General features: G+C 39.2%; 1 protein-coding gene across 1 annotated transcript in view; it reads left to right on the forward strand.

The window, feature by feature from the left end:
- The window catches only part of LOC124119591 (basement membrane-specific heparan sulfate proteoglycan core protein-like), a 189,620-nt gene that overhangs the window by 113,440 nt on the left and 54,773 nt on the right, over positions 1-21,407 (forward strand). The window lies entirely within an intron of this gene.

The following is a 21,407-nucleotide window of genomic DNA, read 5'->3' on the forward strand; positions in this document are numbered from 1 at the left end:
TAAACATTTTATAATCATCCAAAACTATGCACTTACAACTACCAGTCTATTTAAACAGGTCACTATGTAAAGTGTATTGATGTTCATCGAGGAATGTTTCCTGGTGACTTTAGCCATGATATTTATGGTTTGTATTATTCACTACAGGTACACCTGCTGCTCAGATTCAAGACAGGTAAGTTGTGCCTTTCAAATTTTTTTTGTCTTTACAGAAACGCAAAAATGCACTCAGAAAACATTGTATCGATGCAAGTTATTTATGTAATGCTTAATAATCAAGTTAACAAGCACAATCAATTGTTAGATGAAAAGGTTTTGTTTGTATTCTCTTTATTTTCTCTTCAGAGACATTCGGGAGCAACCAAATGGCAACACTCAGAACTCAGGTAAGAACATTATTTTGATATTTTCATGAATGTTTTGCACTAAGCAGCAACACAGGTAGGACAGGATTTAGATTCAATTCAGAATTCTCGAAACAAGCACCCAGAAGATCAAAATGAATTCATGTTTATGTCCTTTCTACCAGGATACTAATGACGTTGCTGTTTTGTCTCATTGAAGAACATCCTGCTGTGTGACGCCAGAACATAACTGTTTGAGGTTAACAGAATCAAACAGCTCCATAACATATCATTTAGATAGGAAGTCAGGAAAGTACATATACAACATTTATTGATAGATTATTAATAAATCTGGGCTGTCTTAAATATTGTGATAGTGACCAATGTTGCGTCATAGTCCCACAGGGATTGTATTCATTGGCCAGCATCAGTCTTTAAACTTTTTTTCAATCAAAATAATGTCACGTGCTTTATATTGTTCATTCTACTGTCTCGTGGTCACCTTTATTTACAATGCATTTCATAACTAAATATACGTTCCATGACTTATGAGAGTTTAGTGTTGAATCATATACGTTGGGTGTAACATTGTTGTAGCTACGTTCATATATTGAAGATGTATAGATGAAATTCACATCCACACCATCCCACATGCCGGTAAGGTGTTCTATACATTTTATATTCTTTTACAACAATAGTTCGATATAATGTCACCTGTTTTGTTTAATCTTTTTATTTCACCAGCGGCGATTACCTGTATGAATAGAGTAAACAATTATATGTCCGCTTCACAAGAAAGGATCTGTTAATGAGGTGCAGAACAGAGACATTTCACTGCATTTTTTACTAAAATCCTAAATGAAAGATTACAGAAATAAGCAAATGATAACAACAGTATATATGAAAATTAAACAGGGTTTCGAAAGGGCTACGCCACTGTAGACACTATAGCAGTAACAGAAATGACAGAATCGGAAGCTAATGGGATATTCATTTCTGAAGATGCGCCAAATATTTTTCACTTTATATGAATACTTTTTAATGCAGATGACTTAAACTATCTTCAACATCAAATTGACTGTTTTGGGTAATTTTTGTGACTGATGGGGACTTTCTTTAACATTGATAAGCATCAGGCTGTTTTGTTGTGGAAGATATTTACGAAATTATAAACAAGTGGTTCTATAAAGGAATACAGATTAGGGTTGTCTCTCATTAAAAATATCTTGGAGGTATGTTTACACCCTAAGCTGCATGGACAAGCGCAACCTCAACACTATAAGAACAAGCAGAGAAAGAATGCCAAATTATCTTTAAATTTCATAATCTATGTATTGGACTGGAAATATATAGCCCGTCAAGATTATTTTATACGATGGTGTTTCCTACCTTAACCTACGATGGATAAATATGGGTATTTGAAAGCAAAGAACAGATTGAACGAATCCAAACTAAGTATTTCATGAGAATTTTGTATTTACCCAAAATGCTAATAATGCTGCTGTTCTTGTGGATTGTGGCAGAAACACTTTATACATGTGATATCTTTCAAAATGTATCAATTTTTGGACTACGCTGATCTTCACAGATAACAAAAGACTTCCTAACATACCGAATGTTATATGGACTTGATATTGTAAACAGAACATCATGGATCACCTACATTAAGGACATTTTATTTAAATATGGACTTGGTTATGCCTGGATTATGGGGCCCAGTCATCTAAGGCACCGCGATTCGCTTTGCAGAGTTGCGCCCCATGGGCATGCCAGAAACCTATGATTGTGGGTTCGAAATCCCAGTTCGCCCCGATTATGTTTCTAGGTTTATCAGCACCATACCCATGCGCGTGGGTTTCACCGAAGTGGTAAACGTCTGAAACCTGCATCACATCGGGCTTCCCTCCCATATTAAGCTGACACGCCATGATATAACTGGAATACTGTTAAAAGCTATGCTCGGATTCCTCAAGGCGGTGGAGACAAATGTATATTTTTGTATTATTGAGCCTAGCCGTAGATCTGCTGTTGATAAAGAATGTCGGTTACGTACAAATTGTTCTAGATTTGGTTATGACTATGTTGAAAATGAGTATCATTTCATTCTTGTATGTTTTTTTTGTGTCGATTTAAGGAAAGGATTTATTCACCATCGATTTTATAATAATCCATCCTTGGAATAATTTATAAATCTTATGAATACCAAATGTCAAACTACAAAAACTGTATCTAAACATTCACGTTTTTAAGTTATACCCGTCAGTACGGATGTGATACATGTATGTATTTTCTGAGATGCATAACGAAACATATATAATGCAATGTTATGTCCTATAGGCCATTGATCTTTGACGCAAAATACAATTTCATGTTGTATTATGATTGAAACATTGCAGATATCCAGGATCTTAGTCTGTATGCCAGGTTTGAGGAGTGCGCCACCCAGCCATATTCCCAGTTGAAGATCTACGAAAACACTAAAAGTGAGTTAATGGCTTAGAGGAAGAATCAGGGGACCTGACAAGTGACAAGAAGCATGGACGAGTCCAATCATTTCTAAACTGGATGTAAAATATACATTTGTTGGAGACTAATATTGTCTTTGAATACAAATTAGCTGACAGAGGTGAAATCATACACATGCAGTCGAATAGTCCATGTCAGCTATTGCAGAAGAATTTAATGTTTGTTCTGCCAACCAACACGTGTTACAGACCTCACTACCACCTAGTTTTACATGTCAATTGGTGGACATGTGTTCCACACGAGATAACTGTGCAATCGCCCTGAATGTTTGCAATAGCTAATTTGATCAATTGTATGGCCTTTATTTAGTCTTCATGTTACAAAGGTCGCGTGTCACATGAGCCGGAGTATGAAAATCTACATGAGCGATCACCAACCACCTACGAAGCTGTGGAGTTACATACGTATGAAAACATGGACAGGAAAGTAAAAGGTTAAAATTTATTCCAATCTACTTTCTTTGAATGTTGATCCATTGCTGTGTAACCTGGTGTTGGTAACCGTGTATGATTTGATATATGGAAAAGGACGTTTTGTGGCATGTTAAGCAGATATATTACATCTACATTTATGTTTATCAGTGTGAAGAAGTGTTTGTTATGAAGGATTACTTTATCTAGCTATTCTCTTAATTGCCGACCTGCAGATGGTTTGTGACGTGTGCACAGCAGTCCCTCACCGTTGTTGGGAGTTTGATGCTGGAACAAGAATGTTTAACTGGTCATATTTCCTCCCTTATTGTTTCAGATCCGACCTACGCTAATGCATCAATAACAGGATAAAACGTATTGAGCCAGACAAGGATACATGAAATTTCAAGCATAAATTTACAAACACTTACAGATAGACTGCTTTAGTCAAGCAAACATACATTATTATGATTTACTTATGTAATTTTTGTTAAATTTTCTGAAAATGTCCTAAGAAACTGAAATGATATTTAGGTTTCATAGAATGCAGCCGGTTACATTCAGATTAAGATCAATCAATATATTTCAAATTGTGTTTGAAATATTTTCCCCAAGTGTTCCGATTGTCTCGTGGCGTTCAGAAACATGTGGATGTAAACCTTGCCTTGACACAGACTATGAAGGGAGGGGAATAAGTCATATAGGCATGTAGTTATACCTCAACGTACATATATCCTGCACAATGCAGGCTACCATACAACATGCCTTGTCTCAACCCAGAACAACCCATCACTAATTACACCAAAATAAGTTAAATTCCACTTTTTTCTATTTTCAACTTAAACACACAACCATACCTTGTTACAACACTCAGATTTACACACTGTAACTGAATCACATTCCAAACTATACAGAACAATTTAGGGAACACTGATATTTTGAAGCACCGTTCATTCGATTCCTTTTAAATTTGGTAAATGGCCTCCTGATCGGCGGCTAACGAACTGATATTGAAGACTACCCTTACTCAAGTGACTTCATGACCAGAACAAAGAATTTGAATCATACTGAACTCGTCAACGATCATTTTGACGAACACTGATTTTCATGGAATTTTTTCTTGTAATCTCCTCACAGCTGCCGTAAAAATGGAGATCGTGCATTTGCTCGCTTATTCTCATGAAGCCCGAGCAAGAAGAAATTTTTGGGCGAAATTTGGGTTGATAAAGGCAGGTCGCTATGAAACTGCATCACTGTGTTCAACATGCAACAAAGTCGACACCTCACGATTGAAGAATGAGCCAGAGCTACTGGGTGGCTAAATGAGAATATTTCACAGCGGGAAGCTGCTCGAAGGATAAATGTTAGTCCATCCGTCATTTGCAGATTACGTCACCGATTCCAACAAAAACGGACAGTATGCGATAGATCAAGGTCCTGACGCCCTCGTGTGACAACAGGAAGAGAAGACAGGCACGTCGTTGTTGAAGCATTGAGGAGGAGAACAGTCACAGAAAACCATCTTCAAAGGCAACTGAGGACTGCAACAGGAACAAATGTCAGTGACCAAACCGTAAGATACCGTATGAGGGAAAGAAACATCAGGCCCCGACGTCAAGCCGTTAGACCGCTTCTTCTTCCGCGTCACAGAGCAGCCAGAGACGCATGGGCACGGCAACAGCGACAGTGGACAGGACAACAGTGGTCAGCAGTTCTTTTTTCTGACGAATCTCTATTCTCATTGCAGCATAATGACGGTCGTGTTCTTGTCTACAGAAGGCGTGGGGAGCGTTTTGCTGACATCAAAGTCCGTGAGCACAATCGTTTTGTTGGGGTAGTGCCATGGTGTGGGCCGTCTTTTCATTTCATCACAAAACCAATCTGTATGTCATCAACGGGAACTTGAATGCTGTTCGCTACAGGGATGAGATTCTGAGACCAATGCTGATTCCTTGTCTTCATCGAATACCCATACAGGCGGTTTTCAAGGATGACAATGCTAGACCTCATCGTGCACGCATAGTTACTGACTTTCTGGGACAAAACAATGTTACTCGCATGGAATGTCCAGCATATTATCCTGATTTGGCACATATATGGGATCTGTTAACGAAACGTGTTAGGGAGAACCACCCTCCACCTCAAGATCTGCGCCAGCAAGCTCAGTGGCTGAGTTTGGAGTGGCATGCTATCCCACAGAACACACTACAGACATTAGTGACATCCATGAGGTGTCGTCGTGTTGCATGTGTGGCTGACTTTTCTCTCATGGCCTGGATTTCCAATTTTGACACCAGTGACATTATGGTCATCAACACTTGTTCACGTTATGAAATGTAGTGGATTGTTCATAATTCTTTCTTACTGTATACTCGGTCATTATTGAATTTACTACACATGTGCACATTTTAAGTGCAAATATATCAGTGTTCCTTAATTTCTTTTGAGTTGTATACATATAATTTCGCATTGCTATCACTTCTTTCTCCACAAGCACTTGTTGTTACATCACAAGTTACTAAGCAGATCACTTTGCAATAACCCCAGCTATATACTTAACAAATAATTACAGAAAGTAGTCTAAATGTATCAATCATACTCATAATTCATGACCACATGAATCAGTCAAACTAGGACAGTTCCCCAGATGTGTAAATTGTTTCACCCGACTGTCATATGCAGTCCGCCCATTACTGTTGCATGACCCAAAGACAATAAGGGCGACTAAGTCCTAATGACATATTTCAAAGTACATCATCCTGCACTCAATGACTATGACTTCTTCTATCCGCGATGGTTGAAAACTGACCTCTGCGATGTCTACCAGAGAGATATTAACCTCATATGTTGGTCCCATCCTTTCACTAAATTATTTGATTCCATTAACCAATCTTTTTTTTATGTTGTAATTTACTCATGTCAACCTCTCCACCCACCAACCCCCTACCTCACTCACTCACTCACTCACACACCTAATAATTTCCGACACTAGATTCAGTTGATAAGAGCGGTGGTACAATTTGTGACAGGGTGAACTTTTCAAACAACTGTTGGGGAAAAACACTAAGCTTGCTTGACACGGCTGTTGACCATAAGGTGAAACATTTATGGGATGAATACTGAGGTTCCAAAAGTTTAGAACAGCAATCCACCAAGACATAACCACGTGTCATATAAAGACACTGTTGATTGTGGATCTTTACATTCAACGTAGAATATTGTTTTTAAATCCAGTTCAACATAATACATGTGCAGTTTAATATTGTGAGATACAGGCTTGTTATTCGCATGAGGTAACCATCAGACAGAATGAAACAATTCTGGCGACATCGAACTGTAACGGTCTCTGCAGTTATCCGTGTAAAATCGATTATCACTACTCATTCGAACGACGATTTTATCAACCTGCAAGAACAATACTGTTTAATAGTATAACTGAAATGTGTAAAACCAAGCTGGTCCCTGATGTGTCAATATTGTTAAATGAGATCTCTGATCTCAGCTACAACGAACATGTGCAGTTGTTTGACTCCATAAGTATATCAACCTCAGTAATAGATTAATGTAAAAGTGAAGCCCCGTTAATGTGCTTCTCTCTGTTAGTTTTTATTTCTGTACATATGTCAATGTTGTGAACATGTTTTTGAGAGGTCTGCGTAAGTTGTGAAATCTTATGCCAAATCATTTTTCCTTAATAAAATATGGTTAAATCAATGGACATGTTCGTGTTTGTTAAAATGTTTACATGACATGCGCAGGTTATAAGAGTATTCACCAGTTGGATCTATATCACAAGACCTCACACTGTATTTGAGCAACAGCATCACTCGTCATAAGTTAGTACAGCCTTGAAGTAAGGGTGAACGATGAACAGCTACAACCTAATCATATTTATGTGGAAGTGGTTTTACTTGATTGTACACATCAGTAATCCCTCTCAGCACCTAAACACATTGAAATATCATAATGTACCCATACGTCAACTTATATCCGTGTGGATGTAATAAAATATCCCGTGCTACTGTAACCCAACAATGGAGCTGACATGTTCAGGGGGATTGCACTGAATGCGATGTTTAACCACACGTTGAAGTATTCGTCGAGGATCCTTTACATAAAGGAACAATGCGGTCTTTGTTGCTTCATACAAAATTTGTGGTTTGCGTCCTAGATACACTCAATCAAACAAATATATCGTCGTGTATTCTCCCGTGTGTGGAAGAAATGATCCAACTCAGGACTGTCAATTCGCTTCAGAGACGATGCCTTGAGTAGAGAGCTATAATTTGACATTTAGTGAACTGTTCGTCTCGCGTTCAGATAATTTCGATTACACACATTTACTACATTAGGCCATATCACGAACGATCATATAACGTCTCCACTGGATTATTGACATATGTCTACAATAAGAGATGCAAGAGAGAAAATATTGTTACTCCTGGCTCAATAAGGTTACAATCTGATCCCGTGAGTCGACAGCGATGCCGTAGCTCTTGTCGTGTCTTCCATACATTTGTTATAGTGATTAATACAAGATGTAATAACAACGTGCGCCGGTTGACTGTTATACTAATAAATAGCCACAATCAATTAAAGCAACAAAACAGTGATCATTAAGATACGAAAATAATGATATGCAATTTCAAATTTTTTAACATGATTTCTTTTATTCCATTCACATTCACAATCAACAAAGTTCCAAACACACTTTTTCTCAAAAGAAAGCAAATACAAAATAGGGATGACATGTGAGATGGGCTTCCCGCCAACCTCATAAATGTGCAGCACATTATATGGGGTCCAAAACCTGTTACTTACACGATTATTAACTCCAACATAAGTCCCACTCATAATTTTAATTTGAGTTTATTGTCACGCGCGCGTTCGCAAACATAAAAAAGGTTGACATTTTGATTTGAATGTTTAGCTTTTAATATATCATCTCAAACTAGTTCCTGATCTGATGTGTTCAGTCACCAATATATGTACAGGAACTGATCCCATGGTCTGTGTCTGCTAGTGTCCAATAAGCAACTATGTATATTATTATAATTTCCTTAAAACCTGTGGGTGAGAAACCGATTTGAGATAACTGGTATCAAACATATGTGTGAGATTGAATTCCAGGCCCGAGATTGGCTACGCCATGGTGATGACCTGGGGTCAGATGATAACGGACTACTTTTATGAGTGTAAGTCATTCATAAGTTGCTCGTGCTTCAGTCGAATGTTCACCTACGTCTGTATTGAACAACAGGACCGTGTAATTAATAATAAAAATAAACAAACTCGTCCTCGTCTGTGAGTTTGTTTGTTATTATTATCAGTTACATTATCTGTTATTATGTCAACATTATCGTTTTTTCAGAGTGTAAACCCCCTGGCTGCCACAGCGACACATATGTTTCTTCTCTTCAACCCTCACTTCGAAATCATTAAAATTCAAAATACATGACGCAGACACTTCACAGTTTTGAATTCCCCCTACTGTTTATCATTTACTGTCATTTTAGGCAATTCAAAATTACTGAAAGTGACTGAAAGTTAGGTACATTGTAAATCTCGCCAAATCACAATTCACGGCGTTATATAAATATTTACTGTGTGTTTAGAAATCTTAATATCGGATATATACTCGAATAATTAAAGTAGAAAAATAGCATATTAGCGATCATGGGTATCAAATCACTAATGATATTTCTGAAACGTCGCTGATAAGCCTAGAATCGTTTAGAATGTTTTGGAAAATATGCACACACGAACGCCGAAGTGTACGTTCCGCCATATTGGATTGTGTTTACAAAATGCCGATTATGAGACGCCTATATTCGATCAGGTATATTTCAAACTCAGCTGCTATACATGCATCCCTGAATTTCTCATACATTTTCGAAACAATGGATAAATGGTCTTTGTTACCAATGCAAATTATCTAGATGAAATCATGCGAAATAAATTAGGTATGGAAACGAAAACTGTGCTCGGAAAATTGTACTTGCTGAAATGTAAACAAAGCAAAATTCAGATTTTACACTGTAGCATTAAAAGAGGTACTTTCGTCTAATTGTTGCATACATTGGCTCGATCACGCGTTTGAGAATATTCATGGGAAGAGTATCGTTGCACTAATTATGGAATTACACATACCGTATATACATTACAATGGTGTGGTAAATTCAACAGAAGCCGTAAAAGTTTCCGTCCTGTGTGACGCCATGACTGACGCTGAATCACGCACAACGATGACGGTAGGCCTAGTTATCTGCATTTCTGACTAATTTTCTTTGTTACATTGGAAAACATGGAAAACAAATAACAGTACGGAGATTGTCAGAATGTTTCTGATTACTTACATGACACATTTATGTGTATACGATCCCTTAATCAACGAAAACTTCCTCTGGAAATCCCGCGTACTGTTGTCAGTGAACACGCCATTTTGTAAAAGTCGGTCACCGGTAGTGATGTCATACGGAAGTAAACATTGTTGTACATATTTGGTAATTTCTTTGAGGTGTAAACTTTCAACTTGGCACCCAGCGTGTTCTTGGTTTTTGTCTAGTTTCCATTTTCATCATCGTCTTGATAATCCACAGATAGGACGGAAACCTTTTTGTGTAGGGTCACATTATTTATGAGTAGTAAGCAGCACATAGGATGACGTCACTTATGACAGTAGTGTTATATGTATTAATGCGCTACTGCAATCATGAGAATATAGACAAAATTCATCGGTTCGATGCCAAAAAGGTGCGATTTTAGGGTGTGTAAGAAACAGATTAGTGCACTCGTGTCTGTCAGATACCATTGATCTTACAACTCGTTGTTACAAAGCGTATCTAACTCGCTTTCGCTCGTTAGATACGTTTTGAAACAACTCGTTGTAAGATCAATGGTATCTGACAGACACTCGTGTAGTAATCTCTATATCTTCAGTCGGTAGGGTTACATAACTAGCAACACGAAAGTTATATCAGATAAGTCTCAACTAGCAATAGTGTAGGCAGTGAACTTGGGTCATATGGGTATGTCATTGTATGCAATATGTCATTGTGTAAATATCTCACAAGTATGAACTATCATAGTCAAGGCTCGCTTACCTGCAAAAACATTCTTAACGCTTCGTATGCACCGTCTGCTGACGTAACATCATGTGGGTGCAGCAGAGTATATGGTTTCAGTGACGCTGCTTTTGTGACAAATGTCATAATTTGGACTATCAAAACAAAAGGATAAAAAAATACAAATCGTACAAGATATCCATAGTAATATTTGGGTTACTCGTGGTGTTAATTCATTCTCTTATACACATAACAAGCAGTTATCAGTTGCAGTTATTATTTTACTGTGCATCGAAGCGATGCTTCTCTTTAAATTTGCTCCTTGACAAACGACTCAGCTGGTAGTGAATATCATGCGGAACATAAACAGTTAACATAGTGTAGCACTAGGGTGGCGATGTGTCACCTTGGTTGACGCCAATATTGTCAAGATCCGAGGCTTACCCAACCATGTTGTCTTCTTTGTATATCATGTCTGAACTTTAGCATACGACATATGTATATTAACGGGAGAAAACAGTTACAGTGTTTTATATAAAGTTTATTATATAAGTCCAATTATTTATTTTTAAATTACATCATTTATCTTTCAATGCATATTCATAGAGACATCTGTGCGACTTAAAGGTTGTGATTCACATCTTGCACGTGCATGCACGTTGAACCATTGTAATGATTGGGTGTTTGTTGGGAGCATGATGCTCACATACGTGTTTTTTTAATGTGAACAGCAGACAGTGAAAGTTGAGCTATAAGATGCTAATCATAACACTTTGTTTAACCGTAAATAACGCTTACGCAATGCTAGGGTATACCGTGCTATGCTACAGACAGGAATGGAGCAAAACGAAGTTGCCAGACATCTTAATGTTCATGAAAACACAGTATCATGTCTATCGAAACCTGCACGGGTCAGTTTTCTTGTGTGACGTCACAGCAACAAGACAACCATATTCAGTTGGTGCATCTACGGAATCGACACCAAACTGCCATATTAACATTTCGGAAAGTTCCTAGGTTTAGAATAATTATTGGCAGATCTGTACGCAACCTGTTGAGGAGACACAGCATCCGGCCTCGATGTCCAGCGATATTGTCAATTTTGTACCCTGGTCGCCTTCAGGCACGCTTAGTGAAGACATTATTGGATGTTCAGAAGACAAGACAGTATTTTGTTCATAGTGGAGGCCAAGTTTCATCTGGACAGCTCTGATGGTCGTGTAAGGATCAATAGGAGTCCTATGCTACAGGGTATATATGCATCCTGTTCAACATAATTCATTCTTTTATACAGGTCTATCGTGACAAAATCTTTAACACCTTGGACAATCAAAATGAAATTAGTAAATATTCAAAAATGAATTATGTAAGGTAGTCAAAGTGGGTTACTCATACTAATAAATAATTATTTTAGACACACAACCAAACCCAGAGAGAGATAAGAAATTCAGTACCAATAGTGATTAAAATCTTACATAATACGTACCATCAACAATACTCACTCACTCACTCACTCACTCACTCACTCACTCACTCACTCACTCACACTCATTAACTCACTCACTCGTATCAACATTTCTGTTACGTTAGCGTTAACACATTCATCATTCATGTCATTCTATCTTCCCACGGTTGTTGTGGTTGATCGCGTTACGACTGCGAACAGGAAGTAATATGACAAGTGTCCTCAGCTGACTTCCAAACACTGCAGTACAAAGTCACCCAGTGACATGTCGGGTACGTGTTTTTGTTGTTGTTCCAACTGACTTCAGTCACGTTGGCCAGCTGGTGATATAGTATTCATGCTGTTTTTTAATCACATTCGGATCTCATAACACAACTTTGACAGGTTGATATTTATGCCTGCGCTGACGTTATAAGCTGTTGTGACGCCATGTTAGACAGTATGTATGCAGTTGTGGTTTTGTGACCTAGTTTGCTTCAGTAAGAATACGTTTGCACCCTTATAGATATCCATGTGTTTACACCAGCACCCACAACTACGCAGGGCTACAGTCTTCACACAGCTTGTTTGTTTGTTGATATACTGTTAAACACTGTAAGTGGGATATCTACTGTATATCTTGTATATGAACACTGTACATTATCTGTTGTACATAACCAATTCCTAGATACATTGGATATGTCAGTGTGAGATGCCAATACCATTCTCATTTGAATTGTCAGAGAATATTAATTACTACTTTCGTCAGAGTAATGTTTTGCTGAGAATGGTGTAAAACACCTCTTCAGGACAGAGCCATGTCAACATAAACAAACTGTCATAGTTTGGAAACAGTCATTTTGTTTTTAATGTAAAAAAATACGTTGAAAGCAAATCAAAACACGTGATTTTACGCGCAATTCATCATTGATTACGTGACCGAGACACTGGTGTTGACAGTATACACGTTATTGTCAACATGATGTCATGTGACGTCAAATGAGTTATTGTTGACAAAATGTACATTTCGACACATGAATTTGACACATTTGTTCCAATAAAGAAACAGTATTATTTTGAAGTTGTATACTAAAACTTTTGTGTGTTTCATACTGCTGTCACACACACTTGTAAGGACGACGTTCACAGCCATGTTATAGTGTTTAGTAATATTATATTACATAACAAGTTGCGCCGAATTATTTGCAGATAAAGGTTTATGCAATTTTGGTATGAACAGCAGCATCTACATTAATATATTTTCTTAATCGCTTTCCTACAATTACCTATCACTTTTAATTTCCTTCGCTTGTTCTGTGAATTACTTTGGTTGCATATATTTACGAATCATCGATTGAATTGTTACAGAATCATCTCATTAATCCCCTACCAGGCATGTCGGACTACATGTCCTTGAGTTCCTTGCTGCTGACGGTGCTACACATGTGTTCAGGTGAGTGACTGCACATGCGATTGGCATACTGGCAAAGTATATTGGCTCGATCATTTTATTACCGTCTTTCGACATGCTTGCAGTTTTGACACAGAGGTCCATCCATAGTACCAGAATATGGAGATGGCGTCCTGGAAGTACAAAATAATTTGGACTAGGACCGTATACAGCCTCAGACATATCCAGACCAACAAACCTGATCTAGTCCTTTTTGATAAATCCAATGAAATCATGTATATCATTGAAAGTTCTAATGTGGTTGACATAATTCAGAAATCGAATTGTCACGTTTGTATCCCAAGTACCAAGTTGTCCGACTCCCTATTGTTCTTGATGCCTTAGGTTTGTTACCTCTCAATCTGTTGACTGACATTGGGAGAGTACCCGGGTTTGTTGCCAGGAATTCAGATCTTCTGACAATCTGGGTAATGCTGAAGGCTGCAGTGTTGGGAGTCTTCACATTCTTCGAAAAGTTCTTAGTGGGTTTGACTAGGCAGCGCTTCCTGGGAGAAGTCCAATTCGCTGTCTGGGCTGCGTGAAGAGGGGGCAAGGGCCCTGAGCTGATGATAAGCCTAACCAGCCTCACTATGCCAGGATCACCCAAACCCTCCTTGCTACTTGTGTTTTATATTTTTATCTGTACGTGTATTCGCAGGCAACGCAACAATCATGTTCACACCTATAAGGCGTTGTGCTACCGTGTTAAAATGGCTGAAATGTGCTACTAATGTGAAGAGAATAACAATAAGGGGGGGGGGGGGGGGGGGGGGGGGGGTACAAGCATACTAGCATAACCTTTGCATTTAAACAGGCAGGATGTGCCTTACTGTGCTTTTGTGGTAAGAGTCAACAGCTCGTACATAAGTAGGCAACAACTGTGGAGGGGAAGGAGTGAGAGAATACGATTTCATTGTCGCACCGGCAATGACACTTCCAATAATGCGAATTAAACGTTGTAATATGCTTCAACACATATCGGTACCCATCGTGTGAGTTTAGATCCAAAGTTCTTTAACAACTCAATTCCCTTTCGTTTTTGGTATGTTTTAAATTCCATGTTATTCATCTCTATCAAACTGACTTAGACGTCAACTCTGCTATCAACTGTCAGTGCATTTTCAGGAATGTCAGTAAATCTCCGTGGATCTGCCTCCTATGCAGTGTTGGACCAGGCGTTTCAGTTCACATGTACAGTCACAGATGACAATTCTACATTGGGCTTTATGACATTCTCAGTATCTGGCAGCACACAAGACTGTAGTGTCATTGTGTCATCATGTACACAGTTCACACCAGTGGAAGGTTACACCTGTGGCTGTGTGGGTGGACAGAGAGGAGTGTACTACCTGAACATCACCAGTGTCAGTCTGATGGATGATGGCAGGTGGGAGTGTCGGAGAATACAGTCTAGTGACTCAAAGACATTGCCTGTATACTGTAAGTATAACACAGTCGTTTCTGGTAATGTGAGTGATGTGTACAACATGGACATCCCCAGACCTCCATATCACTGCCTGTATACTGTAAGTATAACACAGTCGTTAGTGTTAATGTGAGGGATGTGTACAACATGGACATCCCTAGACCTCCATGACACTGTCTGTATACTGTAAGTATAACACAGTCGTTAGTGTTAATGTGAGGGATGTGTACAACATGGACATCCCCAGACCTCCATGACAATCCCTGTATACTGTAAGTGTTAATGTGAGTGATGTGTACAACATGGACATCCCCAGACCTCCATCTACTGCCTGTATACTGTAAGTGATAATGTGAGTGATGTGTACAACATGGACATCCCAAGACCTCCATGTCACTGTCTGCATACTGTAAGTGTTAATGTGAGTGATGTGTACAACATGGACATCCCCAGACCTCCATGACACTGTCTGCATACTGTAAGTGTTAATGTGAGTGATGTGTACAACATGGACATACCATATCTCCATGATAACCCCTGTATACTGTAAGTGTTAATGTGAGTGATGTGTACAACATGGATATCACCAGACCTCCATGACACTGCCTGTATACTGTTAGTGTTAATGTGAGTGATGTGTACAACATGGACATCCCCAGACCTCCATGACACTGCCTGTATACTGTACGTGTTAATGTGAGTGATGTGTAGAACATGGACATCCCAAGACCTCCATGTCACTGCCTGTATACTGTAAGTGTTAATGTGAGTGATGTGTACAACATGGACATCCCAAGACCTCCATGTCACTGCCTGTATACTGTAAGTATAACACAGTCGTAAGTGTTAATGTGAGTGATGGGTACAACATGGACATCCCAAGACCTCATGTCACTGCCTGTATACTGTAAGTATAACACAGTCGTAAGTGTTAATGTGAGTGATGGGTACAACATGGACATCCCAAGACCTCCATGTCACTGCCTGTATACTGTAAGTGTTAATGTGAGTGATGTGTACAACATGGACATCCCAAGACCTCCATGTCACTGCCTGTATACTGTAAGTGTTAATGTGAGTGATGTGTACAACATGGACATCCCAAGACCTCATGTCACTGCCTGTATACTGTAAGTATAACACAGTCGTAAGTGTTAATGTGAGTGATGGGTACAACATGGACATCCCAAGACCTCCATGTCACTGCCTGTATACTGTAAGTATAACACAGTCGTAAGTGTTAATGTGAGTGATGGGTACAACATGGACATCCCAAGACCTCATGTCACTGCCTGTATACTTCAACTATTATACATAGTAGATATGTTAAGTCGTATTAGGCAGAGTGGGAGCACTACATGATAATTAACAGTGACGTTCATTGAACAGTTCTTTATGATCATATCAAGCATCACAGATGATGACAAAATACATTGTCAGAGGCACTTGTCTGCATGCAGTGTGTATTCTTCATTTGTAAAGAACATATTGTAAACAAACACGTATGGTGAACTATACGAACATTAGCTATTTTCATCTGAAGAATGAGTGAGTGGGATTGGTTTTATGCCGCTTTAAACAATGTGTTAGTAAAATGCCCTGCATCACTTCTGTGATTGTCGCCGTGATATAACTGTTTCGGTGAAACCCCTGTGTGCTGACAAACAAGACTAATGCACTTACACGGCAATGTGCAGGCACCTGCGTTGCTGGTTGTACTAGTCGGGATTAATGTGGTTGTATAGTGCTAATCCACTGCAGTTTAACATGGACACACCACTCTGACTCATTATACTGACGACAAGCCGACCAGTCCTCTTTTTTCACCCGTTTTACTGAATACTAGGCACAGTAACAAGTAGGATATTTTGGTAGGACGCAGCCAGGGTATCGAACCACAGCAGTCTCATATTGCAATTAATCTTAAGCATAATAAAGTGTCATTCCATAGCACTGTATGTATTGTACACATATGTAACGATTAAAGTTGTTGCATACCTTCTTTGTCCACTAACAATACTGTTATTGTATAATATACACCTCTATTGGCAGAGCTTGTTGTAAACCTTCATAGATGCATAAACTGATTCCACAACACGTGTCCTTAAATTGGTCAGACATTCATTAACATATGATGTTATTTCATCAGGTCATCAAGTGCAATGGTTGGTTTCAATGTACAGTCTGGCTGATCATGTCATCATGCCCAATCATATATAATTTTACATGCTATCAGACAATATCAGGTCCAGGAGTCCTCAACTATATTTGATTTTAATGAAGACTATATTGTGCAGACTCTTGTTTACACAGCGGACACCTACTTACACAGTCAAAGCTCGCTCACATGCACTAAACAACCAATCTTTGAGATTGTGAAAGATAAATATCCCTTCACAACTGCATTGGATGATTATCTGATCCTTATACCAATCCAATAAGGACGAGAACTCACAACAAACAGGAATTATGGTTTAAGGGGGATACTTAAATCTTTAATCAGAGAGTTATGATTTGTTGTAAAGCAGTTATCAATTTCCCGAAACCTTTACTATAACAGATGGTCCATTCAACAATATGACACTCGGCAAGGCATCCCCTCAGATAGTGACAGAAGCTGTCACCCCTTCGCTCACTGTGGACTGCTCCGCCACGTGTAAACCCTGCAGCTACACCTGGAAGAAAGGGGCACAGACAGTCTCCAGCAGTAGGACACTCAGTCTGACCAGCATCACCAGGAACCAGACAGGAGACTACATCTGTACTGCTGTCAACACGGCCACTGGGGTGACGTCCAGTGCTCCAACACTCAAAGTCACAGTGTATTGTAAGTGACCTAGGAGGAAAGCTAACACAGATGATATCATTAGAAAGACTTCATTTAGAAAATGTGACTTAAAAAGCCGTGTATAGCAATTGTGTCGAACCGCTGTCACGTATATAGTGCCATATTTAGATAATAGCCATGTACTATGAGAAATAGACTTACACAATCACTCCAATACAATAAACAGAAAGTTTTTTCACTCAATATTTATACCCTCATACATGAAATTTAAAAAGTATAAATCAAGAGGTATCATCCTCAGGCTGTCGCTGTAGGTCGACAGCCGCTGTCTGTTCGTATACTCTACTTTATCTATACACAGATGCACCTGATGTCAACCTAGAGGCAAGATATCGACCATACAGAGTGTATGTCGGTCAACAGCTGATATCTGTTCATATACTCTACTTCATCTGTACACAGATGCACCTGATGTCAACCTAGAGGCAAGATGTCGACCATACAGAGTGTATGTCGGTCAACAGAATGTCCAACTGACATGCCAAGTGACGGCAGCTAACCCGACAGTGACGTCATACAGCTGGACAAGAGATGGATCCAGGATCCCGTTAGCAACAAGCAGCATGTACAGCCTGAGTTCTGTCACCAGGGGCAGTGCAGGGAACTACACGTGTGCTGCCAGGAACTCAGTGGGGACGTCAAGTTCTGCAGGGATTAGTGTTGATGTACAATGTGAGTAATTGCACTTTTAATTATTCTTAAAACAGCATCCAAATGTCAAAATATCAGAACGTCAGTTCTAAGTCTAAATTGCTTTTAAAAATGGTTAAATTACGGATGCAAGCATCTTGACTAGTCAGCGATGTGTAGAGTTTTTAATAATGACGAGTGTATGTCCAGTAAATGTTTGAACCTATGCGTCCTTTTTATTCCTCTTTCGATTGACAATTCATCTTTCAATGCCCTGTTCTGCCAGGCAATTGCTTATTGCTAATACATCCTTATGAAACATGTTTTTCATATGTTGTAACAATCTGAATCGAGATTGTAAACTACATTTGGATAAACACGTTTCGTTAGGAACACAGAAGACGCGTGTTGACCACATGTATTTGTATCTTGAGAATTAAGTAGAATGAATATTTACATTCCTGTAGCCTGTATGATTCTTCCAACAGTGTCATTTATATATTTATCAGAATAGTGTCAATTACTTACTCAAGTTTACAGTGTACGTTGCTTTATTATTTTCAGACCCACCCAGTGTCTCAGTTCCCAGCTCCCAAACTGTGATCGAGACACAGACCCTGACTGTGACCTGCTCTGTTGACTCCAACCCTGCAGCAGCTGTGAGATGGACACAGACAGATGACAGCAGCTTTACTCCTCAGACTGGATCTACTCTGACCATCAGTAACATACAGAGATCACAGGCAGGGACGTATATGTGCACAGCTACCAACACCCTCAGTCCTTGTGGGAGGACAGCTTTACCACGCTCTGAGTCTAGGGAGATGACAGTGGATGTGCAGTGTAAGTATCATTGTAAGAATACTGGACATATGTGTGTACAGCTACCAACACCCTCAGTCCTTGTGGGGGGACAGCTTTACCACGCTCTGAGTCTAGGGAGATGACAGTAGATGTGCAGTGTAAGTATCATTGTAAGAATACTGGACATATGTGTGCAGAGCTATCAACACCCCCAACCCTTGTGGGGGACATCTGTAATGAGATCTGACTCTGTGGAAGTGACAGTAGATCTGCAATAAGTAAGTGTTTGAATAATGCATGTACTTTCTTAGTCACCATACTTATTGATGTTTCGACACACTTTGAAGGGTAAATGTTATTCAGTGTGTTGTCAGTGTCAGCATATCTCTTCACACTTACTGTTGATTTAATTATTGTAGGTATTATTGAGTTTTTATCCAATACTTATATCAACGTGCATGCAAACCGTATAATTAGACTTGTGCATAGCATGGACATCATAACCTTGCGTTGAAGATTGAGGTAGTTTGACTTTCGAAAAGAGTTTCGTTTGGATTGAGCATCCCAATGATGATTATTATTCTCCGATTATGTTTCAAAATCTGGACAAGATGTGAAATGGGGCTAAAAGCATTGCAGTGTGTATTTTGGAAAATGCATTTACGCTTGAATAAGTTTAGCCATAAACATACTTGTACTTGTCCAGACGGCCCATCCATGTCAGGAGTTCCATCCACGTACCCTGTGACAGAGACAACAGCACTACACATCAACTGCAAGAGCTACACCGTCCACGGCAACCCCACTATTACAAACTACAGGTGGACAGGACCAGGCTACAGTTCTAGTGGCCCTGTCCTCAACATCACCAGCATCATCAGGACAGCATCAGGTGTCTACAACTGTACAGCATCCAACACTCTCACACCAACAGGCGGACAACCACAAACAGGATCAGCCATTGGGCAGTTCCACGTTGATGTGCAGTGTGAGTAGCAGTGTTTGTCCAAATGGAAAGATTCTTTCTGGTAGTCAGCAATGAGAGAACACTAACATTTACGAACATATTATGTTACTGGATCAGGTTGTTTTTTTGTTAACGTTAATGTTTTCTGTTGGCATACGTTTTTTATCGTATCAGGTTGCTGCAATCGCTTGCTGCTTGTTTCATCTAGAGAAGATAGATTTGCCGATTTGAAATAAAAAAAGTCCACTAAGAAAAATATGCCAGTACAACTGTGAAGTATTTTTGTGATTGTATATTCACTAGCAAAAAGTTATGCATAATATTCCCTTTAAACAGTGCTGCTTTCAAATGAACATATATAAGAACGCTGTGCAAGTGCTATGCAACCGTGCATTTGTTGTTTGCATTTACTTTTGGGATAAAGAGGAAGTTGAGCTTAAGGTTGAACTGACTGACTGCTTATTGTGTCAGGATAGCATGCTCATTCAGTAATTTGTTTAGAGGAATACACCAATGGATAAGTTCACTTAAAAACACACAATATCTGCATGATGGTAAGGCGTTTGCTCGTCACGCCGAGGACCAAGTTTCGATTCCCCAAATTGGTGCAATGTACGAATACATATGTATAATAAAGCAACTTTAACGTTACACTTTATATGTGCACACACTATGGTTTGTTTGATATGTTAAGTGTATGAAGTGTTGTATTACATGAATGTGTTTATATACAGCTATCAGTTTGCTTATGTTCAACGTTTGATTTCTCAACGATTCCAGACCCACCCATCATAAACACATTCACAATTAACTCAAGAAGCAACAGAGTGACCGTGGAGGAGACTGCATCTGTGAACCTAGGATGTCGAGTAGACAGTAACCCAGCATCGACCATCAGGCTGATGAACGGGAGCAGTGAATTAAAGACGATCGACAAAGCTCTTGAGGTATATCACAACTGGACGGCAGATTGCAGGGACAGAGGAAACTACACTTGCACAGCTGACAATAAACTTATGACTGGTGAAATGGTAACAAGAAAGGTGGAATTGATTGTTACATGTAAGCACATTAATACCTACTATAATTGCATAAACAACGTAAAAGATTGATAGTGGCTCTGTCCAAGGAATAAATGAGAAAACCGTGATATGCTTACATGACCCATTATTTCAAGGTGCAGAAGATGTTTATATTTTGGTAATACATAAACTTTGCCATTGTGAGCTTCTATTTCTATTAGGTTCTCCTCGACTAGATCAGTCAGTGTCCAAGGAACTCAAGTACGCCTCTAAACTGGGTGGTAACTTGAATGTGACTGTGTCAGTCCTGGCCTACCCCCTTCCAACATTCACCTGGAGTAGAATCACCAGCACCAGCCAGGACCTCACTGGTTCCTCAATCCCTGTCTCCGCCATCTCGGTCACTGCCAGACTACAGCTTACTAACCTACAACAGCAGGACTTTGGGGACTACAGTCTTACAGTGGACAAT

Source organism: Haliotis rufescens, unplaced genomic scaffold (assembly GCF_023055435.1).
Source record: "Haliotis rufescens isolate VD_foot unplaced genomic scaffold, xgHalRufe1.0.p SCAF_53, whole genome shotgun sequence".
Taxonomy (NCBI): domain Eukaryota; kingdom Metazoa; phylum Mollusca; class Gastropoda; order Lepetellida; family Haliotidae; genus Haliotis; species Haliotis rufescens.